This window comes from Harpia harpyja, chromosome 7 (assembly GCF_026419915.1).
Source record: "Harpia harpyja isolate bHarHar1 chromosome 7, bHarHar1 primary haplotype, whole genome shotgun sequence".
Taxonomy (NCBI): Eukaryota; Metazoa; Chordata; class Aves; order Accipitriformes; family Accipitridae; genus Harpia; species Harpia harpyja.
Genome location: NC_068946.1, coordinates 17158099 through 17184673, shown reverse-complemented (window position 1 = coordinate 17184673; position 26575 = coordinate 17158099). Strand labels below are relative to the sequence as shown.

The 26575-nt window shown below is 39.3% G+C and overlaps 1 protein-coding gene across 1 annotated transcript in view; it reads left to right on the top strand.

Moving 5' to 3' along the window:
* Positions 1–26575, top strand: part of SPAG16 (sperm associated antigen 16) — a 218390-nt gene that overhangs the window by 191022 nt on the left and 793 nt on the right. The gene's annotated exons all lie outside the window — the stretch shown is intronic.

Genomic DNA, 26575 nt, shown 5'->3' with positions numbered 1-26575 from the left:
CGGAAATCATTCAGTGCCCTTTTTTAGCTTAAACCCCGGGGATAATTTTCCATTGTTCTTGATAGGAACTCTTTTGGCACTGTCAGCCTCACTAAGTTAGCATTCATCCAGGCTTTCTAGTTAATGTTTTCTTTACTAGCAAGATCTGTTGCAAACCAGGTTAACCTTTTAGAAGGTTTGTCACAATGCGCCATCAGAGCAACTAAACAACAGGCATCAAACTAATCTTCTCAGTCTGGTGTGATGGGTTGTCAATTGACTGGGAATACCTATTGCCTGACATTACATTGTACAGTATAAAATTATTCTTTTAAAAATAATTTCTAGGCAAAGACCTTGATACTATATTTTAATTATCATATTCACAAAATATTCTAGGCAGGTTACTGTCCTCTCTTTTTTCCACCAAGTATTTCTACAAGCTATTTTTGTCAAGTGAACCACTAAGCTGAAATAAAAATTGAGTTTAATCTAGACATTTGTAGGAACACAGAAATTGTCATAACACATCAGAGCAATGGTTCATCTGGAGTTGCTAAGGTGCCTTGCCTTTGACAGGAGCCAAGACTAGATGCTTCAGAAAATGGTTTAAAACCCCTATAATGGATAATTCAGCAATAACATGCTGGGGGGGGGGGGGACAGGGTGTAGTTCTGGCCAATCTCAAGCAGGTAGCAACTGCCTTATGTTCTGAAGTATGAGGGCTGAAATCCCTTAAACGCTATAACAACACACCTACCATGACTGCTCGTAGAAACTTACTGGGTCATTTAAATGTCACATTTCTCGTTTCAATGAGCACGTGGATTTCTGTTGCTTTCTCCGAAGCTTCATTTTCCCGGTATTGTACTTTCTTTATTATTTACCCTGTACACCTCTTCCCAGCCCATGTTTTTCTCTCTGTCTCCATGTGGGGAGTTTATGCCCATTTGAGTAAGAGACAACCTTCTGTCTTGCAGCTTCTTGCAAACGCTTTTGAGCACTTGACAAGTCTCTCCGGTGCCGCAGCAGAAAGGCACTCTCATCCATCCCTGGTGCTGTAGATCCTGTCAACAACAGCAGCATCTGCTGCCAGGATACTACAGAACATAAATCTGTTGGTAATGACAGCTCTTCCACGGCCCCTCCAATCTGTGGCTATCAGAAACCCAGCTTTGGACAATGGCCATTCTTTCATTTACTATTTGGACGGCTGGCTGGATGGGTTGATTCCTATCTACCTGGAAGTAGTACTAGTTCTAAATTGCCTGGAAAACCTCCCTCTCTCCCAGTGTAGACACAAAATTTCAAATATCATCTTTAAAAGAGAATTTAGATTGTATTTTTGAAGTGTCCTTACAGAGAATTATGCAGTGCCTGACTGGTGTTTATTCTGGTATCTAAATGAATATACATTGAGGATGCCTGGGCAAATTTGCATAGAATCCTGTCTGTGTTTCAAATGCACAAGTTAATAGGAATTTTGCATGCAAAAGGACCATGAGATGAGAACTGTGAACAAATCTGCCTTCCAGTGATTTTTTCCCCAAGTATTCTGCAGCCAGCTTTATGCTCAGATACAAAGTTACTTAATGTAAATGAATGAGAATACGCACTAGTTTGATCTCTTCCTTTTTTTATCTCCTCCTCTACTTCTGGTGGTTGTAAGGAGTATCTAATGGCAAAGCGCTAGGTATGCAGCAACAGTTCCCCTTTTTTCTCTTCTCTTTCTTTTTTCCTGTTTCACGTCTGTGAGGTTCCAGGTGAGAGCTGAGATGCATATAAGAGAGAGGGATCGGGACTTGATTCTTGTCCTTTTACACTGGTGCTACACTGTTCTGACACTGCTGAAAATCAGCAGAACTATATCAATATAACTGAACATATCTCCATATAGACATGGGGTGGGCTGACATCTTTTCAGCACTGAAACCCTGAGATGAGGTTCTAAGCTCAGGGATCCTTCTGGTACAAGACTTCTTGTCACGCTGCTATGGGACTAGATCCTGAAATCAAAGATCCATCCCTCCCTAAGATGGGCTCAGCATGAGCACTGTTAAATTAATTTGGTGCTAGAATAGATTAAATACAACTACTGCCTTTTTTTTTTTTTACCATTGTATTAATCCAGTATGATAACTGCCTAAATAGAAGCTGAGCTCCGTTGCATTAAATTATGTTTTATGGTGACAATATTAAAACTAAAAGCATGACCCTTTTAAATCTGGTCTTAAAAGAAATCCCCTGATGTTTTCAATGATTTCTTTCTTACAGTTCTTACCCTGCCATGAGTTGCTTTTGTTTCTCAGTAATTACTCATGATTAAAATAACATGGTATGCAAATGCTGTAGTAGAGCTGTAGATTGAGCTTGTTTAAGGCAACATTTGAAACTATGCTGCCTTTCCTCCCCCACACCAACCTGGTTCATTTTGTCCTCTTTCCAGGGTCAAGCGTATCTCAGTACAGAACCTGTTTACAGCTTAGAGGGTTTTTTTTCATAGTAAGTGTTACCACCCTAATTTTTCTTTGAAAATTAATAGCATAACGTAATTCAAGAAAAGGTCTGTCTTTTGAGTGCAGTCTGCTGCAACTGATGGCAGGATTTCCTGCGATGTCAGTAATTCACTTTTCTGTATTGTACTTGACCCTAAAGTGATGTTTTTATCCTTCTGTTATAAACAAACAGTGGAAAATATTTTTACTTGCATTGTTTACTTGAGAAGGGAAAAAAAAAATCAGCCAACTTTCTTCATCTTCACTTTCAAAAACTCCCTTTCTTTTATTTAAGAAAAGTTGGGCATTCATCTATTTCTATTCCAAAGCAAGTTTCTTGAATGCTAGTTCTGAGAACAGCCAAAGCAGATGCAAATCCAGTCATCAGCTTGCAATGCTGCACCTGAAGATTTCTATAAAGACACAATTTTTAGCATGATTAGAACCTCATTACAAACATTATAAAGCTTAATACGTTTTGTGTATTTAGAGGACTGTAAATTAGAGGAATGAGAAACTTTTCTATTCACAGGTAGATTATAATTTCAGTTTAGAATGGAAAGAGAATATGTGTTCATTATGTTGGATAAATTGGAGATCTAACTAGCCTGCCAGCAAAGCCACCTTTGCTGGCACTCGACCTGTCAGTGAAATTCAGTCCTGCACATGCTTTTCTCTCCCATTGTGCTTGCAGAAATGCTCAGAGCAATCATCAAGCACCAAGTCAGTTGGGTTCTATTGATTTATTAAAAAAAACCCAAGCCATTTTGCAGCTTGCTCTGGTTTTTTGATCATTCTTCAAGTTGTTTCTTTGAAATTTTAGACAGCTGATGCAAGAAATCTGGGGCTGCCATCTTAGCCCCAACTTGGTTGACTAACGTATTCTTCTAGAAAGAAAAAAAAAGCATACTGAAATTGCAAAAGAAAAGAAAATTAATGAAAAAGTTTAACCCCAGCACCACCCAAACTACAGTTATAGCAAAAACTGTATGTCGGCAAGCCCTCCAAGTGATGGTTGAGGGGGAGAGCAGCCCTGCAATCTCCTGACAAATCTGTTTGGGGCTACGCAGATGCCTGATGTCCTGGACAAACACTTAATGGAAATGAACAGAGACTGTAGCCTGTCGCAAACACACAATACCTCAAAGTCAGGCTACTTCTCTGAAGGTTGCCAGTCTTCCTAGTTCTGGTTTGCTGTACTGATATCAAAGTCAATTCCCACCAAACTTGCTTGTAATGAAAATAAATTCATAAAGGCAAACTGTATCTTTACTCCTTAGAACAGTGGCTCTTCCCTGTGAAATTACCATATTTCACAAAGCAGATGACTCATATCAAGAGCATTCTTAAAGACCACTAAGAAACAGATCTGTTCTTCAAAAAATTCTGCCTTTTCATTAAGTAGTAGTCAGGAAAGCTAACTTCAATGCAGATCATTGCCTGCTACTATCTTTCGCCCATCACAGATGGCAGGAGGCACATTTGGGACCATTAATAACAGAAGCTGTCAGCAATTCTTTTAATGATATAACCATGCTGCCTCCTCTAAACAGAAAATAACATGATTTGTGTAGCAAAAACTGTTGCTCAGTGATAGGGACATCATCATCTGTCATCTCTATTTGTTTTATTTCTAAGGGAGCTAATCAGGAAACTGGCAGTGCTTTAAACTACTACCAACTACCAGTTGCCTTCTCAACTTCAAACACCATGCAAAGCCAGAATTTGTTTCTCCTGTGACTATCTGTTCTTCTGAAATACATATAAGCTACATCTCTGCTTTCAGTCAGTGGGATGCACCATTCAGTATTCTTAATTTTTCCCCAAAGATGCTTGTGGATCTACTTGGTCTAATTCAGCTGTGTTCTAAGGGATTTTAAGGTCCTTAGTTGATGCTGCAGTTGGCTAGTTCTGCTGCGTTGGCTCTGAGACATTGTAAGCTCAGATTTGATCTACTCATTTTAATACCATTCTAGACCTTCCCATTTCACTTGCAAGATTCCTAACTTGGGCTCAGCACTTTCATGGCAATTCTCTGATATAATTCTGGACTCTTAGATTGCTCACAGATTTCTTAACTAGTTTCTGATTCTCCATCACATGCCTGACACTATTGAGGGAACTGGTTTGCTACGTAGAGTCTTAATAGTTCCCTGAACACAGGCAGGTCAGTGACACAAACTTCTAAATGCTTTGAATATTTTCCCTTTTTGTTGACATGAATCATTGTCAAGGACATCTGTTTTGAGCTTCCTCTGTAGCTTGAACTTCTCCTGAGGTCCTTAGAAATGCTGGAAAGTGAAGTCTCCCGTCTTCAGCAAGTCAGAAAATGGTACCCTTTTCTCCCTGAACTGATGTTTGTCTTGTGTTTTCCACTGATGGGCAATAATTTATATATAGCTCTCTGCACACAACTAGAAAACAGTATAGAAGGTACTGGCAGGGAGGTGAACATCAATAATGATACCTTGCTTCTTATTTTAAAGTTGAACCTGCTGGGTTTGTTTCATATTGTTTCCTTTTATCTCAATTTATTTTTTCTAGCATGTTTACTTTTCCTGTTGACATAATATTTTCTTGATTCATATTCCTTAATCCTTTATCATTTTCCTCGTACTTATATTCATCTCCATTTTCTCTTTATTTGTTCTCTTTTCTTTCCTCCTCTTATTATTTTCCCTTAGTTGAATTCCCTAACTTTTTCTCTGTTTTCCATCCTTTGCAAGAAACCAGCCACTCTCTTTGCTGTGATCAAATAACATAATCGCGCTTCCTCTGACACTAAGGAGATAACCCCTTTGTGTGCATCCCTTTCTTGTTAAGTGATACAGACAACTCTCAAGTGATGACAAAAGCCAGCTAAGCAGTGATGAAATATAAACATTTTCTGGCACACTGCTGAAAGCCTGCATCGAAGAGAGGTGGTGCCATTTTGATTGATTTGCTGGTGGGATCTAAGGGGAGGGATGGAGCTGTCCAAGTGTTAAGAGTCTTTACTAGCAGCACAGATGACAGACTTAAGACAAGCCCTAAGGAGTATGTCTTTGAAATTTAATAACATAAGAAGAAAAATCTTCCACACTTCACTAGCAAATCTAATGCTACACAGTAAAAGCATTATGAAGTGCTTTTTAAAAATTTTTTTTATTTTTTAATTTTTTTTTAGAAAAAGGAAGAGAGCTAGTTTACGAAAGTTGATTAAGAATGTGGTTTCCACACTGTTTCATTTTAGAAAACCATGCTGATGGCTGATGTATGTTTTCTGGCACGTTATAACTTTTGAAGTGTATTAATTTTCCCTGCTGGGGAGAATGTCGTTCAAGAAGATTGGGGGAGGAGGGAGGGGGCCTGACATCCTTATTATGCTGTCACATAAAGACTACTTCTTCAGACTCTTCAAGGTCTGTGTCTCTGGAAGAGTGACAGACTAATAGGTTCTATTCTTAAATTCTAAGTATCCTTGATAGTGCACCAAGCAATTTATCTTTAAAATAAAAAGTGAAAAAAGTTCTGCTGATACATAGTTGCAGAAAGTCACTGGGAGATAGCTGAATAAAATTGAATTTCTCCTGTCTTGCAAAAATATAAACACAGAGTATTGACATGCTTGTCTCTGAGTGCCTGTATCTTCACAGTATAGGACCAGATGTAATTACCAACTTACTATGAATTTCATTCCCATCACAGGCTCTTGAGTCGGGAATATCATATGCTCCCAAGTCTGCAAGCAACTGCAGTATTTCCAATGGGAGTAATGACTTTTGGTAACATGATCCATTGTGGCGTGAAATAAATTCACATTGTTGCATGTACCTGGGCAAAGCACAAACAAGATTTAATAACACAGAAATAAATCAAATACAAAACATGTATTTATTCTCCATCAGGTCCCTAAGATCAGAAATCTGGAGCTTAACAGTAGTGGGAACAGAGAGAGATGACTTTCAGGACTCGATGATGCTGTTATTTTGCCTCTGATGTCATAATTTTTGAATCCAGCCATAGGTTTCTGGCCATCAGAATGCAGTAAAAGATTCTAGGTGTGCATTTCAAAGAGTAATAGATAAGCTGCCTTATATGCCTTCTTAAGCATGTAAGAAGCAAAAGCTTTGATAGTGCAGGGAATTTGCCTAAACAATTCAGATAGTCAGTGAATTACCTGTTCCTGCTAAATGAATAACTCTTACTTAAAAACATCCAGATTGGCCCCAGACTGTGCAAACTAGGCAATATAAATGCAGCTCATAAAGTTCAGCCACATATAAACAGTATGAGAAAATCTCTGTTCTTTAAGCAAATCAGATGTATTCACAACATTGCTTTAGTTTTGTTTCGTCTTAAAATCACAAAATAGATGGGAGGGAAGTAGGCATGCTGAATTGTGAAGTGATGGCAAGAACATATGGGCAAACCGATTCACGGTTCATCTCAGGATATCATTGAGCTTACTTGGGAAGCCGTTTTTCCTAGCTCCGTCCTGATTTTGCTTAGCTACTTTTCTAATGACTAGTATCAATCAGCAAAAATGCAGTTTCTCATTCCACTCTAGAAATCTAATGCAGTGGGAATTATCCATCGTCTCTGGAGGAAGCCCAGCCCTCCCCACTGTCCCTCGTGCGTGATCCTGGGTGACTGTCATATTGGATCTTTCTTCTTTCTTTCTCTGTGACATATTCCAGCTACGAATAGAGCTATCTCCAGTGCATCTTTTCTCCCTGAACCAATTATATGCTCTCCAAAACCTCTATATTAACCAGGTAATGGCTTTGAATTCCGGCAGAACCAGCAGTCTCAGAACACACTTGTACGTAGATGTCGTCTTGGATATTTTTTCCTCACATTGCCTTTCTCCTACGTCCAGCCAGTAGCGGCAATTAGAAGGTAACCCCTGTTAGCTGCACACCCCTCTGCAGTACTCCATGCCTCACAACTACCTCTAATTGTCATCCCATCTCGTTTCAACCCACCTAAAAATGCTAATTCTGAACTACTCTTGCATTGCTTATTTGCTTAATTTGACGCCCTTTGGTATGAACAGTGTTCATAGCCACAATGTTGTGGGGCATTCATCAAGAAAAAATTAACTTCTGCTTTCTTCCAGTATGGGTTTTCTCCTATTCCATCCCAGGCACTGTTGTTGCTGTTTAGAGCCTAGCTCCTACGTAGCCTCAACTCACTTAACCATAGTTTGTTTTTTTAACATCGCCTGTATTTTGTTTTTTCATAAGTGGCCTCTTGCTTAATTTGATGCACTTCTTTATCTTTTATGCCTGTGGCCTCCAAACAGAACTTTCCTCTGCTTGTTTGAGCAGCTTACTCCTCTTAATTGATACTATGCACTCAAAAATAATTTACCAGTCCAGATAAAACCAGGTTAATTTGAAATGGTTTCAGGTTTCTGTGCTTGCCTTTACTGTAAAATCCCAGTGAGCTGAAGTTTAAGAAACAATCATTAGTATACATCAACAAATCTCTACTCAGACTTCATTTCTTTTAGTTGTTGCCATACTTCAAGCTTGGGCCAGGCTTTTAAACAATGAAAAGTCAGCTCTCCAGATAAATCTGTCTTTGAAACAAGGAAACTTCTCTCTTTCCATAGGGCAGATTAGTGAGATACAGCTAATATCAATAAATAATATAAAGATACTGGGGCCACATTCTGTTTTCAGACCACCTAAAGCTTGCAGCTTGAAGATATCAAAAAGGGGACAGTGTTTTACCTATCTGAGTTACAGGTGAAGAATTTCAGTGCTTGAGCATGTGTGGATTTATAACACACTCTGAGAGGCAGAGAGTATAATACCCTCAATGAGGGAATTACACTTCTCCATTTGCAAGCTTTTCATCTTTGCCATATATAATGACACTCTTTTTCATTTAATAATTAATCCAAACACAGTACAAGTTACTAATGAAAATAAGATTGAAATATAGTTGTGCAGAAGACAAATAGGTATATGAATTGCATATACAGGCAATGGAGGATGCTAACCGCTTGTAATATGCCCGTGCCTTTCAGAGTAATTAAAGTCTTAGTCCATGTGTCCTATTGAGGCAGCCGATGTGATGAGAACTGATCCGTGTAGCACTAAGAGAATTTCAAAAGGAGGTTTTCTGACATGATTTAATATTCTGAGAAACAGATTCAGGTCCTAATCCTGAATTTGCCATTGACTTCTTCTGTTCATTCAGATCCAACACTGAACAGTTTTCACTAACTTAAGTATTTGAATTATGGATATTCAGGTACTAAGGGAAAATGTGATTTTAATTTTTAAGCAGAATCTCTCTTTAGCATCCAAAACAATGGAGTTCTGTCTGCGTGGGTTTCTCCCCCCCCCCCCATTTTCTTTAATTTAGAGACTATTCTACATTTCTGTCTAAAACTGTAGACTTAATGATTCCAGATTTCCTGAAAAGTGTCAGTGTATCTCATACAGACCAGGAGACACTTGCAGAAGCTATGTTGGTGTTGTGCACCAGATGGCTTGACTGCTGTTTCTTCTTACAGCATCTCAGTCTCTAAATTCCACTAAAAGGGCATCTGAAAAGCCTTTCTCAATATTGCTGCTGCACATAACCAATTCACCACCGCAATACTATGTCTGCAAATGAAGAGTATTTGCGTGATAGCGAGCACTGTGGTTGGTGTTCACCAGCCAGCATGTTTTCAGTATCCAACAACTTTGTGAATTTTGTTAGCAAATTAAATCCTACTGCATTAAATAATTAAGTGGATTAACAGATGCCCTCCCCAGTCATTCAGCCACCTCCATGTGAATGAATTCTAATAAAGTCCTGGATCTGTTATGTCTCTGGGATGTGCAACTGATTCCCAGTTAATGCACTCTTGCCATAATTGCTTTTTAATACAGTGGATTAGAAGATTATCTTTAAATTAAACTGTATTTATAACAAGAAAAAGAATCACATGAATTGTATGTTAATCAGTAGATTCTAAGAGTTAAATGATTTTCTCATACTAGTTACTACAATTACTTGATGTCTTTAGGACCTCAGATTTAATCAGTAATTTACCCATGATTTATTGTGGTGCAGAAACAAAATTATAAGGAACAAAATATTCCACCAGTAGGGATAGAGAAACAGATAATATCAAATTATTTCTAGTCATTATTGTCTGTCTGCTGGAATTCTCATCGTTGTTATCCCAGACATATTAGCTCAGGAACAGCTGCAGTAAATACAGAAACTAGATTTTTCCTTAGGCTGGATCCCTTTTTGAAACTTCTGTTTCTTTGCTAAATGATTACTCGCTGCAAAGCACCAAAGTCCTTATTTTGTTTGTTGCCTGCAGCCATGCCAGTGGTACATCTTTCAGAGAAAGCATCGCTTGTGCAATGGAATTAGGGCAGTTCTTTCTTAGTGCACCAGAGGTATTAACCAGAAATCTAATTGAGGGTTGGATGCCAAATCAAAATAACTTTCAGCAGAAGCTGAGACTTTCGTGCCCTAAGTCATTCTGAAAATCTAAGTTGTACCCTGATAACTAGGATAGAGTGAACGTAAAAGAGGTGGCACGATTGCTGCCTAGAGAGCTGTGTTCTTGATGTTGGGGTAAAACAAGAATAAACAGGTCGATACAATATAAGAGGCATTTTCCCCTCTCTTCTGCTTTCTTGATTTATTGCTGATGCTTTTCTACCTGTTAAGCCATCAACAGTGTCTACCCCTGTTCAGACTTCTGAATTTGCAGTAAGTCCTGTGGAAGGCTGTTTTCTCAACAGCCATTACCAAAAGCATGAAGAACGTTAAGAACAGGTGCCTTTGCTGAAGCAGAAGGACCTCTGCTGAACAGCTTTCTGATTGAGGAAATTTGACATCAGTGGCTTCAACTGATGTTATTCAAGTCTTCCGTGTTTTTGGAGAAAGTGTCAATAAGTTGAGTTGTGGAACTTCTCGGCATAAAGACTTCTGGGTGAATCAGGCAAATGAGACATTGAAGCTAAACAGGTGGAATGGAGGGATTTGAAAAAAACCTAAATGAATGAGGCATCTTTGGAGAAAGAAGTTTGAATTGGTGTAGTTGAGGAGTGGAGGCCGTTGAGAGTGGTACGGTGAGAATAGTTAATGATGATCTCAGCAGTAGTGTTTTGCTCTGGGGAAGGCAGAACGACAGAGTGGTAGGTATTAGGGAGGACATTGTGAGAAGGAGCTACAGGTGATTCACTGGAGATGTCATGGAACAAGTGGTGAAACCATATATAGCTGCAATGTTTTGATGAAAGGAATTGAAGCTAATGCTGAGGTTCTTGACCTGTTTATTGCTCATAAAGAATAAGGGAGTCTGGAGAAGGCCCCCTTAAAAGCTATCCGGGTTATGAGGAAATTGAGGCAGACCAGAAGCCTGGGTTGCATAGAGTTTTCATGGTGAGTCTTCCCAAAGAATATTTCATCTGAGCTCTGCTTTAAACACACTCCTTGATTTTATGAGCAGAAATGAGAACAAAGAAACAAACCCTTTAAAATCAAGCTTATCAGGCCAGGTTTCAGTGTTAGCAGTATTGGCATCTGCTACTGGGTTTATATCTGAAGTTAAAATCTTGGCCCTTAGCCTGTGAGCAGCAGTTTATGACCATTCTGGATACAGTTCAGAACTATGCTAAGTGGTTCCATTTGAAAGACATTTTTTCAATTACAGAAAAACAATTTTGGGAAGAGGTTCTGTTCAAAAGGACTTGTTGAAATTCCATTTATGCAGCTTGGCATGGTTGCTTTGGTTATGTTGCTAAAGCTCTTGTGAAACCAAACTAACTCCCTGGCAAAAGTAGTAGTACTGCCTAAGGAAAATAGCAGCTGAATCTGAATCAAACCTTTGGATATATATACACATATATGGGACTCAGAGAGAGGTTGGATATGAAAGCGGAGTCTGGTTTTTCCCTTCAGTAGTTGCTGCGATATAAACCTCAATCCTGAGCATCTCAAGCTTTTGAGAAAATCTAGAACCAGATCTGAACCCTGTTTTAAAAGAAATATAATTTAATGAAGCTACATAAATTTGCAGCTTTAAGGCAGATCTGAAGGCTCACTTACAGTGGGAAGTAAAAATAGAGACAATAAAAGTATCATCTAATGGAAATGTCAGATTAATTTAATCATAGAGATTCTTAAAATTTAATAACAAACGTTAACTGCATTATGGAATCATCTATTCACCTGGAGAATTCAGATGAAAAAGATCTGCATCCCTGGGAATGGAATCATGGGACTACAGTGGAGTATTTAAAACAAAAGTTCTCCCAATGTGGAGGAACACAACCTGACCCACAGTTTCCTTGTGCAGAAAATAAGTTTGTGGAATTCTGCCCTAAGATCATTCTTTCTTGTTTACCAGGGGAGAATGTTTAGAGGCCTTGTGTATAAATGAAGAAAAAAGGCAAAGGCTGGTAGTTTCTTTGGCTAGGTGTGGCAGATTAACTCTGTCCCACCATATAGCCTAAGCTTTTCTTGGAATGGTAGCTGGGTCTGTGTGCTGTCCCAAAACACATGGCACTGCAAGAATAAGACTTGTGCTTTGACAGTGAAAATTGTGCATTGTAATAGCTCAGGTTCCTCATAGGACTATGTCAGTACAATATTAATAAGCAACTTCCTAATTAAGAATAATAGAGAAAGCATTTAAAGCAGCATTTAAAATTTGTGTGGAGCAATGGAATTTATAAGTGATTTTCTGTACAATCATTTTTTGTCCTATCAGAATAGTCATTTAGGTGATTTAGTAGTCCATGAGGTTACAGAAGCCTACTTGAATTAATACACTGGTTAGAAAGCTAAATGAAAAAGATTTTTTTAGAAATCATCTAAAGAACACATAACTTGCAAAAGAAAAGGCAAGCCAATGTGTCAGGAAAAGAGCAGGTTTTGTGGGAGGGCTGGAAGAGGGGAAAGGATATGTTAGCCTCATGAATGGAATGATGGGGGGGTAACTGGAAACCATGGCTTGCAATGGGACCAGTTTAAGCATAGGTGAGAAGATGAAGAATAAGGAGTGTGGAGCAAAGAACTGGACTGATGTAGAAGGCGAAGAGGACATGAAGAACCGAGATACACTGAGAACAACACCTGCAGGTAGATGTAGAGCTTCAGTACAAGAAGAAGGAAAATTATTGATGGAGAAGGAAAAGAGCTCTTAGAACACAGTGTACATTTTCAAAGAAAGGGAGAACAGTGAGGTATTCACCAGGAGCTTTTTTGGGTAAACTGGAAGGAGATCGGAAGGTTGCAGAAAATTACATATTTAGGTATGAAAGATATACATTGGGACTTGCATTCAATTCTTCTAAGATCTTACAAGCTAGAAGTACCTCCTATCACTGTGGGTTTGCCAGAATATAAAAGTAGAAAAAGCAGTGAGAAAAGATAATACAATGGTGGAGAAGACTGCAATCTTCCCTCTCGTGGAGACCATGACAGCCTAAATATTAGCTGAAGCCATCCAGCATATGAAAGGTGGGTGCCTCTATCTGCTTTGGGAACCTGGATTTAAATTAAAATAATTTAAACTACCTGTGCTTATGCAGTCCTAGGAAGGGGATGGATTGGACTTACAAAGCCCTAGCTCCATAATTTTAGTGTGTAACTGGCTCTGCGAGCACAGGAAAGAGCAACTAACATCTCTAAGCAATCACTAGTATTGCAAATGGCAAGTTCAACGAAAAGGAACACAGTTCAAGGCACATTTTATATCTTAACCTGATATACAAGAGAGTACTTGGGTCTAGTAGGACATTTCCATTTTGGAAACTATTACACATCATGGACTTAGGCTTGAAAGAGCAGTCAGTTTGCAGGGTCTGAGATGAACACATTCAGACTTGACGTATGCTGGCTTCTCAGGCAAGGGACGAATAATCCATAAAGAATTAAAAATATTTTTTGGCTGTGAATAAAAGCATTAATTTACCAGTCAGTCCAGGACAACGAGTGAAAAACAATTCATAGCTTTCAGACACTTAAAGCATAGGAGATGCCACAAAACAGTCAAAAGCATTAACCCTGCTTAAAACCTTAGCAGGGAGCACTGCAAGGAGCTGCATTCGAAGTACCATAAATCTGCAAAATGTCTAATGTATCCTACAATGAGCTTTTGGGGGTTTTAACTATCACTTAGCTGTAGTGTTACAAAATATTTTGTGTATACCTGAAACTATAAGAACTATATTAACTCAGGATTCCTTTTCAACACTCTCTAGCTACGTCCCATTACCTCACCATAGATTTTTATTGGATGCTATCCAGTGATTCAGTATTAGTGTCATAAATGCCGTTATGACATATGACATTTGTTATACTTGACAGCAGCATTCATTACTGTAAGCAATAGCAGCCAGACTGCATTTCCTTACAGTATTTAGCCATTACTTGACGAGAGGTGAGAGTAATTTGGCAGCTGGCAGGAGTGGAACAGCCCAAGGAAGTGACACTGTGTGTTATCTCCCATGGTTCAACTGATGCCCTGTGTGCACATGTAGCCAGGAGATCTGCTGTTGACTTACAGCAGTAAACACTTATGTTATTATTTAGGATTTTTTTAATAATGCCTAGAGTCTCCACTGGGCAAGCTGTAAGAGTCCCTGACCCAGTCGGTCTAAGGAGATAAGCTGAACAAAGCAGTGTTACTGCTTGCTATTGCAGATGGGGAGCTGAGGCATGGGGAAATTAAATGAAGTGTACTGTCAGGGAGTAAGGCAGTTATTGGAACTGATCTCCAAACCTGCCCTACCTCTGCCTCAGCCACGAGTCTGTTGATTCTCCACTAATGCTCTTGCAGGGTGTTCATGGACTCATGCATATAAAAGTTATTATGTTCCTGCAGCAAATGTTCTTTGGCAATTAGAGTACTAAAGATGTAAATTTTTGTTCCCTTCTCTGTGAATAGAAACTCTTGGAGCATCAATACAGTCACTTAAAGCTACATAAACATCCATCTATGGTTTCTGGCAGCTTACCTGGCTCATACCACCTGGAAGTATGTGCTTTGCTTATCACACTCTTAGTTCTTGCAATGGGGTTTCCTAAATCCATCCACCATGTGGCTTCTGTGGAGCCATGCCATACTGTGTGATTAATTTCACTGTTAGTAATAGCAGAGATGGCTACATCTCAGGGCAGCACCCTGATCTGGGTAGAACGCTAAAACAGGAGAGGTTCAAAAAGGCCTATCCCAGGATAATTATTAGCTCAGGAACTAGTTTGTTCAGTGTCACTGGGGGACAACAGCAGAGCAGGAGCAGGAATACAGATACCCTCCTCCATGTAAAGTGAGTGCCGTAAACACTTAAAGGCCATTGACTGTTCTGGTCTGATTTACTCTTCTTCTTCTTCTCCCGGTTTCATTTCAATATTGAATCAAAGGTGTTTTGCATTACGGAAAACTTACTGCCCACTGAGCTCATCTGCTACATTAGTATACCTAAAGACAAAATGGGCCAGGAGTAGAGAGGTTTATTTTAAGCAGCTGAGTTTCACCTATGCTTGTCACTGAATAATTATTACACCTACTACAGCTCCCCTCTCCAAAAAAAAAAAAAAAAGTTATAGAAGAAAGTTTAAGAAAAAACTATATAAGCTTCATAAAACGTAAAGGCTTTATTTTACAAATATAACTCCATGGGTAAGTGAGCCAGCTAACCTCAACAATAGATTTATGCCAGCAGCATTTTCTAGCATGGGACTCCAAGGTCATAAAAGTCAGGATTTCATAGTAGTATAAGGCTAATGATTAAAGTATGTGTGATGGTAGTCACAGTAACAGCACTGAACAGGGAAGCACCCGCCTTTCTCTTAGGTGTTCTGACAGCCTGATATTAAAGACCTGCAAGTGTCAGAAGATGTAGGAAATCAACTGGCCTCTTTGACAGATTTTACAGCATAGTGTTTGTGCTGTCAAGGCAGTGAATATGACAACCGTGAGAAATGACAGTAAGAGGAATGTTTAGGTAAGGTAACAAGCCTAATAGAGATGACACTGTTGACAATAACATGCTTATGTTAAAAGTAGACTTTGTTTGAGCTTTTACTTGGAGAAGATTTTATTAAGCCCGTTTTTCTACTTCTGTTTTTTTTGTTTTGTTTTCATTCTTCCTGTGTGTCTGCCTGTTTTTACTACCATGATAAAATACTATTTATTTGTAATGTGGAAGAAAGATGCAAGTCATTCTGTAACACTCCTGCTTCACTTAAATTACCATGATAGTGTAGGCAACATCCGAAGGCTGCATTGGTTAAAAATCACCATTTTTTAATCCTGAGACGTTTATAAACAGACCAAAGAAACCAACTTAAGAGTTGGGAGAGCTGAAGTTTGAGAAGATTAAGGATAGCATTGAACCCATCTATTTGGCTACCGAAAAATGAGGCAATTTGTTCAAGCTAGTCATGGAGCTACCTCTGGAGTGAATGGAGAGTGGGGACCTGCAGAGCACATTTTATTCCACTCGTCTCTTTCCAGTCACCATAGAAAACACCCAGACAGCTCCAATAGCCTGGGCACAGAAAAGTCAGGAAGGTAACCTCAGGCTAAGCTAGAGGCACATGCAGCACAAGCCAGGCTTGGCTTTCCCAGCTGTCTCAGCAGTGCCTTAACCAGCTCTGCATCAGCCTTCCTCTCCAGGGAGCATTGTGTAGGGAAGGATTTTGCGTGACAAAAACCAGAATCCACATACATTAGATCATCCTCTAAGCTTGAAATAATAATGATAACAACAAACTAGCTTTAAGGACAAAACAGAAGCGTTTCCTGATCTTATTTGCTAGAAAAGACTGATGAGTACAAAAAGCATTAGGTACCAACAATGTTTACCCAGAGCTTCTGCTCTGATCTGGGCTCATAAGGACACTGAACTTCTCTTTAAGGAGCATGTTCAGAGATAAAGCATTTAGGCAGAACATTATGAGGTAAAGCAAGATAAATATTATTTTTCTTCAAATGTGCGTTTTCTCTGAAGTAGTAGTTTTCATGACTCCTGCTTGAACTCTAGAAGTAAACTGAAGTTTGGCTTCCAGGTCTGCATGGGCAAACCCTTTTGTCTGAGTCCACCTTCATCTCAGGATTTGATCACCTGCAGTGGTTATTAGCTGTGGTGTAAGAGCTGGCTCTTGGGGTCAAGAGATTTGTATAAAAAAGGAAGTGCTAATTACAGCCTGTTTCAATAAGCTTAGAAATAGAGCAGAGAGAAGTCCATTATCTCAGAGTTAATAGGGTTACAAGATGTTGACAATGCACACGATCTACTTTGTTACCAAACGCTACTTAAATTATGGATTGTTGCCACAGCACGAGAGTTGCACCAAATGATTAAGACTTGGGTTTAATAGAGGTCATTGCCTATGTGAGTGACTTTCAACGGTATTTAAGTGCCTGGAGATGCATACAGGTGCCTAGGTACATTTTCAGAAGCTCTGATATCCACAAGTCTGCCAGCAGTGGAAATTAGGGACTTTCTTTTGAAAATTTCTTTGAGGTGCCTGTTTGCAAGTTTGCAGTGGGATTTAATCTCACCCTGCCCCAGCTGTCTGAAAGTGAGCTACGTAAAGCCCCTCTGTAGTCAGTGCACAGAGACGATCACCTGCGATAGCTGTCTAAAAGAGGCAGGGCGAGTTCCTTTGAAAAGGAAGCTTTTCTCCCTGGTAGCTGCAGAAGGAGCCCAGATGAACTAACTACTCGTCTTGGGATGGCAAGGCTAGATGAGATGAATCCCAGTTCTGTGTCAAAAAACGATTACGCATCTGGTCATTCCGTTAGAGTTAATGGAAAGGATGATGCATACGCTGTCCAAAGGAAAAATAAATCATTGTTCACATCCTGGTCTCATCTTCTGTAACACAAGCATATCCGTCTTGCCATTTGAGAAAGGAAGGAGGATCAAAGAGGCTTTAACTGAATGACTGCAGGCATCTGAAAATGGATAGTGGGGGAAAGAGAAAGAATAGAATATTAATAAAAAGGTTATCTTCTATTCTCCGAATGCTTTTAAAACGGTGTTTCCATTAGTCAGAGCTATGTTCCTGCATACCTGGAATTTTTCTTGTCTTTATACATTGCTCAACTTCACTGAATTCTTAAAAATGAGACATTCTGATGCCTAAAATACATACAACTTCAGTCAAGTAGGAAGTTCAGAGGGAAGCATGTTTTTGCACCCAAATCTATATTCCGGGACCTCACTTGTAACAGAAACAAGAATAAATTTCAATTTGTGGTGACAGCAGTTTTGCTGTGACTTAATTTTTCTAAGTTAACCCATCAGTAAGTTTTATTTTTCTTAGTGAAAATTTTTATTTAACATAAGTGTGACTTTTTTTCCTCTCAGACTCTTAAAACACCAAGAAACCAGCTAATGTATTATGGAAATAATACTACATGCAGTACAGTACTTGATACACTGCTTCCAATATATAACTTTAACAGAAGAGAAAAGCTTGTTCTTCAGAACAAGATTTTAGTGTGAACCTTAACCATGCTCTGGAGCATTTGCCATCACACAAAAAGTCCTTCAGAAAGTTTCTTTGTAAGCAGAGCTTCAGCTTGGCAACTTCTGCAGATAATTTTATGGTGATTTATTCCTTTTTGAAGATCATCAGATGATACTGATCTTTACTCTTTTCCTCCATTGCTTTCTTCTCATGCAGCGTTTTAAAATTCAACATTTTTGTCATGTTGTTGCCCTGGGCAGCACACGCACAACTACAGCAACAACATTACTGATGTCACCTTCTCTGAAGTTTCTCAGCCAACAAGTGTTGAGGAGGTTATTGCTCTGCCAAGGCTCCAGGCAGCTCTCCGTTGATGCAGTGTCACTGAACACATTCGCCTTTAATGGCGCTATAAAAACAAAACGCTGCCTTTTGGGATTTTTGATTTCAGAAGAGCTCAGCAGGACTGAGGTCCCACACTCAGTAGCAGTCCAAGGATTTTTGCCAGAAGGCCATCTGTCTTGTTCCTCAACTGGTTTTGTAGCTGAAGGTAGATTCACTTGGAAACATAGACCTACATGTGTGCCCACATGCAGATATTGTAAGTAACACTGAAAGCTAGACAAATGTGTTCCTATTAAATGCAGAAAAATATTCTTCTTTGACAGAAATTTTCATGAAAAATCCTCCAGTCCTGGACAGAAGATGGAGGCTGTTGTCCTTTTATTCTCAATATATTCTTTTTGAATATAATCTGAATATATTCAAGCATGCCTCATTAACACGTCCAGAAAGGTTTTGACATCTTGAAGACTCTGCTCCAAAAGTTTCTGCCTTAATACTTTCTGGTTTGTTTTGAAACTATTTTGAAAATCCAAAATGCTACCAAAAGGCCAACTAAAATCTAATATAAACAAGCTCAAGTCCAGCTGAAAGGTAGCTTTACGCTAATGGTCTGGGTCTAAAAATGCTTATAAAAAGGCTTTAAATTCTTTTATATAAAGGATTTTCTTTTATCAGATAAATGCTTTCTTTGCTCTGAGTAACTTTCTGGTCATTTTTTGATTGAAAAAGGATTTGTCGAGTTCTGAGATCTGTTTAAGCTCTGGAAATAATGCCCCTTCATCTAGGTCACATTTTCCACACAGTAAGAAGTTAAGAGAAGTCCTCTTTTTCTGTTGGCCAAACATTACTCCACACCCTTACTCTTTTGAGGGAAATGCCTAAGGCCATATCCTGCCGCACACGCACTTCTCATCGAGGACAAATCTCTATATGCAGATTCTTAAAGATAATAACTGAATTTCTCTTAACACACTGCCTGGGTAATTTGAGTTTTTCTGTGTTCCAGGGGAAGCACTTTCCACCTTTGTAAATGTCTCTTGACCAATTTGTCTAAGAAACTTCTCTGCACTTAATTCTCCGTTGCTACCTTCTTCTAATACTTGGTCTAGGAAACCTGCATTTATATGCCCCTACTCAGTCTATAAAGCTGCCTGTCTCTTTAAAAGGTCTAACTGTTAGTGTACTGCTAAAAGCCAAATAAAAGTGAATTTGTTCATTATAAGACCTTGTGCTGTAACTCATTATTGCAATACTGAATCTGTTTGTGATGCCCTGATCCTGCCATCATTTAAGCACATGATTACACTGAATTGGATGACTTCACGCATATAAGGTGAGTCACAAGTTTAAGTGCATACTGAGATGAGCTAATTTTCCCTAATATACTTTGCCAAATCTCTGTCTATTTAAATACTTCTGAGAAAGGAAAAAAAAAGTCATTACATTAGAGAATGACAAAAGGATTTTATTTTGGTACCAATATATTAAAAACCTGTATCAGCAGATTTTTGGACCTCTCCTCTCCTTCCCAGCTTGCTTTTTGGTCTTCATTAGTGAGAATATTTAGTAAATTGCTGCAAGTGAATTACAACCTGCTCAAGATTATTATTCTATGCCCTCTTGCATGAAAGATCTAAATAAACACAGTGGGAAGGCAAAGGGAGGAGACGGTTGCCATTATTTCCAAGAGAAGAATATTTAGGAGGTTTTATTCACATTTGAGAAGGGAGGACTTACAATGTCAAAAAAGTGCATTCCTAGGCAAAACATAGTGTACATTTGGAAGATGAGAAATAATTGCTATATGTGTTGAAAGCTGTTTATAGAACAAAAAAAAAGTACAACATCTATCGTATGGTGAAATCAGTTGCCTGGTAAATAACATTCTGCTTGGTGTGACGGTAATGAAGAATTTTATCTACAGCCACTGCAGTCATAGTTTGCAGCATCTATAAGCATTTTATTTACTCTTACTTAGGCAAGCACACTAACATACGCGTGAAGAGTCTTTGTAGTCTTTGACAACCTTTCCAACTGCTGTTCTACCCCCCTCAGAAAGGTTCCTCAAAATTAAAAGTTTTGTCTAACTTGATACCAGGTAAAAACTGTGAGCCAGATCATGAGCTGGTATAAAGCAACTCAGTGCTCTCCTCCCATTTCCCAGGTAAGGAGCCGAGCCCACCCAGTTCACATTTCTCTGCAGCACGGGTGATGCCAACTCAGAAGCTGGAGGTCACACAGCCGCTGTCATGCCATAGTGCATCCAGGCTGAGAAGCAAGTCGTACTGGCCGGGGGGTGCGCCGAAATACCTATACTGCTCTAGATGTGCTCTATATACCTGAACTAGCTTTGTATAGGGTGCAGTACCTGGTACCTCTACGTGGTGCAGTGCATAGACAAGACTTTAGACCCAAGTCCCCTCCTGTTGCCAGGATGCCCATAAACCATTTAACTATGGGAAGGTAGCGTGATCGTGGCTAACTAAGTTTATACTTATCTGTAGCCTTGTCCTTCCTGATCTATTTGCTGTATTCCTTGCTGTGGTTGGTTGTTTTTTAATTACACTTAGACTGCAGATTATTCAAGGCAGGGACTGGCTACTTTTGCCTTTTACACCTAACCTGAGAGGTGCCTGGTTCCTAGGAGACTTTCTAGGCTGAGCGATCATCATGACGATGCAAATGGGTGCAGCTCCAACAGTGACAAACGATCTTAATTCAAAGGGAGTGTAATCCACTAGGGCTGTGTGATTTATAATATTATCATGAAGAGAGATTCCTTTTAAAAAGGGAACAGGAAAGAAAATATGTTTGGTACAATGTGTTATGTAAGGAATTAGTAGCCTCTGGTAAGTAAGGTTTCAAAAACCCCTTCATTTAAAATACATTCTATTGACTAACAATCATGTGCCAAAATTAAGCTAAATTACATTTTGCCTATTCTTGAATAGAGTTTAAAAGTTCTGAGTAATACATTGGTTGAACCATTAATGTAAGTCCTTAAAATATAAGTAGTTTCTTGATACTTTCCACTTTGGGGCATCTTTCTTTAAAAAAAACACAACAAAACTAGATGCTGCTCTATGTGCATAGGAGAAATCAATGGGTGGGATCAATATTCCCTCCACAGGTAATAAATGCTGAGAAGCATTTCTGTCTGTCTAAATTGATCCTAGAGAATTCTTTAAATTGGTTCTGATGTGTATAAAAATCATTTCCCTATTGATCAAAGCTTTTCTTTCTTTCTTTCTTTCTTTGATATGTTATTTCATCTCTGCCATTGGTAATGGTCTCAGGCTTCTCTATTTAGTTATGATAAACAGAATTTCTTAAATCCATGCAAGATTATAATTTTAATGAAACAAGAAATAACTGGGTTTGTGTCTTTGAAGATGAACGCTTTGCTTACAGTTAGGCAGTGCAAGTATTTTCAAATTGGGAAAGTTACTACATCTGAATTATTTACAAGAAAGTCTAAAGTAACTGCTGTACTGTTACTATGAGCAGTTGTCCACATCCAGCATGTCAACTAGTCCGTTCACTGTGGGAGTAAGAGCTGCTGGAACAGAGAGGAGAGTTTTCAATCTTTCACTGTCCTTGTTCTGCTCTGTATCTGAGCAAAAGAGTTAATGTTAGCTGCTAAGTCTATGGAAAAAAATTGTTCTGAGACAGCAAACAGTGCTAGTTATCAGTATGAATGTCTCAGCCTAACATGCTACAGTAAGTTGTGGAGTTTGTGACTTTTGCTGCAATACTATTTTATTAACATTTAAGCTGCTAGACTACTCTAGAAACATTAAGTACCTGTCTGCTAAAGCAGGAATTTTCAGAGTATTCGATAATCGAATGTTGCATAATTTGTAAATTAATTTGCCTGAAGAAAAGTTTAGTGCTTCAACTTGTCTATAAAGGGCTCGCCGATGAGGAGCGGTGGTGGTGGTTTGTTCCGACACAGCAGTGTATGTAGCGGTGTGCAACGTGAGCGGGATGCGCTGGGACGAAGCGGGCAGGTTAGGTCTGTTGGAGCGTTTGCTCTGAAGAGGGCTCTGTTTCCAACGGTTTGAGAAATCAGCTGCTTGACAGCCTTTACAGTTGTGAATAGTTTTAAAGATGAAATCTTAAGGCTTTGGCCAACATAATTCATTGACTGTCAGAGCCTAATACCAGTAAACTGGTCTGCTTTTTAGGCTTTCCCACTGCAAAGATGTCACTGTTTTCAGCTGTTTGAACGGATAAACCAGTAAAGCAGTACTTAATGTGGTCTTGGCAAGTGTTCACTCAAAATTCATTTTACAAAGACAACGGTAATCACGGCTGTGATTTCTGTTAGGCTCTTACAGAATATAAATTGTCAAACTATGTTTTGACAAGTACAGGTTTTGTTCCCTCTACCCCAAGTAATTTGGTTCCATCAACCCAGCAAATTAATCTTGTCTAGTTTTGTCTTCTGAAGAAATGCAGTAATAAATTAGATTGCTTCAACATACCAGCACTATTTTAAATTTATCCACCAATTCAAATTAGGAGATGGATTTCATATTGTATTCACATGAGTGGCTTTGGTTTTGTTAGTATTTACATAGCAGCATAGGTATGCAAAGTTCCTTGCAGATGAGAAAAAGCATGTTGCTTACTTATATGTAACATAACTGAGCTTCACTGAATGGAATAACTGTGATTTTAATTAGCTCACATGTTTGGGTCAGTGTGGAGACTCCACTAAAATTACTTCCTTTTTTTTTGCCAGATTCTTGCTTTTGACACTATGGCTATGGCCTTTCTTAGGCCCATAACTTTATGTACATTTGGAAAATTTACAGGGCCAGATTTCCGTACAAGATAATTCATTTTAATTACCCCATTCTTCAAAGTGGGGTACATGTCTTAAGAGTAATCGCATCTTTTGAGGTACTAATTGATTTTAGGGTTCAGTTCTGGTCTCAAAACAATATAGAGATATGGTTTTAGTATCAGGAGTAGTTTTTCTAGAAGGGCAGGAGTAATTTTTATTGTTTTATTAAGTAGAAATGTATGTCCAGCCCAAACAACAGCACTGCATTTGTAATTAATCAATGCCTAAAAACAAGAGCATTGTCAGTCTGGAAATGGCAGCCTGGCGAGGTAGCACACATGAGATCAGGAACAGAGTTTTTCTCTGTAGGACACCAGGACTGGAAACCTACAGCCATATCTTACTCAAATGCTGGGGAAAAAAGGGAGCTGAAGTGCACCGATCGCTCAGAGGAAGTTCAGTTTCATCCAAGACGAAAATAGAAATACCATGTCCCATGCTGCACTGCTTCTGACAGCTTCTCCGGTTGCCTCGCAGCTCCCACGTTAGCTGGGATTCAGACTAGCATTTTGATGGAAACTCCACGTTTCACCCACACCACCTGGGTGGTAGTTTGGGGTCTGGCTCAGCTCTGGATTTTTCTGTGGGTCCCTAGGGGGGGAAGCAGCGGCGATACAATGGGCTGACTGAAGCTTGAGGTTTGCATATGGAGAAAGCACGATCGGCCAAGTACATTTTAGAGAGCAAATAGTTTTTTCTGGGGTAAGTTGTCATCCCTCTTAACAATTCCTTGCACAGAAGTTGTTTATACCTTTCATTGCCTTTGCTGCCTTTCTCTCTCTACCTTTTCTAACTCGCTGCATTCTTTTCGAAGCAAGTGACCAGATGGTCAGAGCTTATGTTATTCTAAGGACATAATAGGGGTACATCAGAAAAATTAGTACCGATGTTCTAGCAATGGGCAACAGCAAATCAGCTGTAATTAGTACAAAGGCTGCTACTGTAGGGTCTCTTTGTCGTGGCAATGTGCTTTGTCATCAGTCCCATCTGCCAGTTTGAGGAAGAAGGATGAGCTCAGGACTGGCGTGGGGCCAGCCAGAGCAAAGCTTCATTTTAGCCCCCTGTGTTGCCTGTCCGGGAGGTGCACCAGCAGATCCAGAGCAGGTCCTTTGGAAGCCTCGTGAGCGGGACATCTAGAGGCTGTGAGATCTAGAGGTCAGAGTCTTCGAGGCTTTGCATCTTCTAAGGAGAAACTGTTCATTTCAGTGCAAATCAGCGTAACTGCTGAGTTCAGTGAGTTTGCATAGACCAGCCCCACCTGACAGTTTGGTCAAAGGTATAAAGAAAAATTTATCTCCAGGCTTTTATCTTCCTCTGAGTGTTGTATCAAAGTGCCTTTGTTAGTGCACAAGTAAGTATCCTTCATAAAAACAGAGCTTTGCATGACAATTATGTAATAGTTTTTGTTTGCTTTCCTAATTGGAGAACATTTTGAAAGAGCAATAAAACACAATTTGTTCCCTCTTTCCAAAACGAAACATCTCCTTTTGGAAGGAAGGAGGGAGTAAATTTACATTATAATGAGCAAATTGTTATAGGCGCGTAGATCAGTGTTGACATAAAGGGTGACGGAAATGAGATGTTCTCATTTTGTGCGTTCCCCTCCCCTTTCGTTCCTTCTCGCATGCATTTGCCTGTGCATCCTGCTGCTACTGAGCAAGGAAGTGGCTGTATTCATAGTCAATGATAGTAACACATCATAACTCAGCTAACAAAAATTCATATGAAATGAATCATTCTTCACTAGGGCTGCCTCATACACCTAAACCCTTTCCCCAGCGAGTACGAGCGATGAAGGCACGTGCAGTTTACTACTGTACCTCCTAGCTAGTCATTTTTTATTGTCCCTCTGTTTTCCTATTGGTTTTGTCATTTCCTGATCCTGTCAGAATATTGGCATGGACTGACCAGATGAGAGTGCTATTGTTTTGCCTTGGGCGTATGATTTATCTAGCAAAAAGCTTAGAAAAACGCAGCATTGGGGTCTGCTCCTGCTCTGCTGCCAAACCGGGGCGGGGGGTGAATTCGACACTGGAGCACTGTTCTCTCAGTTATCAGTCTGTCCTGCCCTTACTTTTGGGAAGTGAACTGCAGTTGCCCAAATCTTTTCTCCTTCCCATCCCTCTCTCATTGTAACGAGTGGGTTCGTTACTGGTTTTGAGAAGCTGAAAGTGACACTAACCCCCTGCCCAGCTGTTGTGGTGTCAGAGCTCCAGGCGAAATGGCATTTGTTTGGCTCCTCGAGAAGTCATCCCAGCAATTGCCTGGAGAGTCTGGCTACAAGAGAAATCTCTATGCAATGCTTCTGTCAGCAAAGACTTGCTGGAAGAGCGTTTATAATAAATATTCACATCTGCTGCTTTGGACACTCTAATCCATCCTACAGATCTTTGCTGTGTCAGGCTTTGTTCTAGATGAAGAAGCCGGGTAGTTATAAAGGTTTGCAAATAGGGCATATTTATCATGGTTAGCTCTACTTTCTAGTTCCCTTTCTTGCACAAATATCCATGACCACACTAAGCAGAACTTGTGATTAAATATTCTCAATGCATTTGTAAGATGTTTTGCACTGTGTCTTTCCTTTGATAAATGGAGAAAATGGCAGTTGTTTACTTCCCGGGCTGTCAAATGAAGCCATCGGATTTCGAGGAGCAGAGCAGAGAACATCATTGTTACGAATTAGTTTGAATGGAGGGACAATATATTCCCCGGATAAACTATACATCACGTAGGCACACCGAAGGCCCTGTGGCTTGCCCATTATTAAAATTTGGACAGATTCCTCCATACTAACTTCTGTTGGGCAATATGTTCCCATTGGCTACTTGGTGAATTATCTGAATGACTAAAAATAGCAAAATATCTCCCGGTTTTCATAATCTGCCCAAAAAATTATGACCTCTGTGCCAGACTGACTTAGTCAGTGTCAATATTAATTATTCCTCTGCTGGCGATGTCTTTGCTTTCAGAAAGAAAATCCTGATACATAAAAAGAGCTGTAATCATTTGGAGGGTATGTTGAACTTGCTCCTAATAGAAAAAGGTGTTTGACCAAGATCATGACTGGCAGTACAATGATCCTGCTGCTGGGAGGACCACATTGGCTTTGAAATGAATGTATTGATCCTCTTTTTTTTTTTTTTTTTTTTGTATGTGAAACTCATGATTATCATAGTTAATTTCTAAAAGGAGAGAGTCTTTATCTGGTGGCTGGATAAATAAAAAGTGCTTCAAACATATCACTTACCAGCTGTTACCTCTGCTTTTATTTAAGCAGGAAGATAATAAACTTATGAACACATTCTGCCTCCTTGAGAGTGATGAAAACTGAGTCCATTTGGTTCGTAAATAAACACATGGAAACTGGGAACTCCTGAGAACCTTTTTTAGGTTTTCTTTTATTTTTTCTACTGTTAGACCCAATTCTATACTAACAATTTCATGATCATCGTTTTTTCCAGAAGGA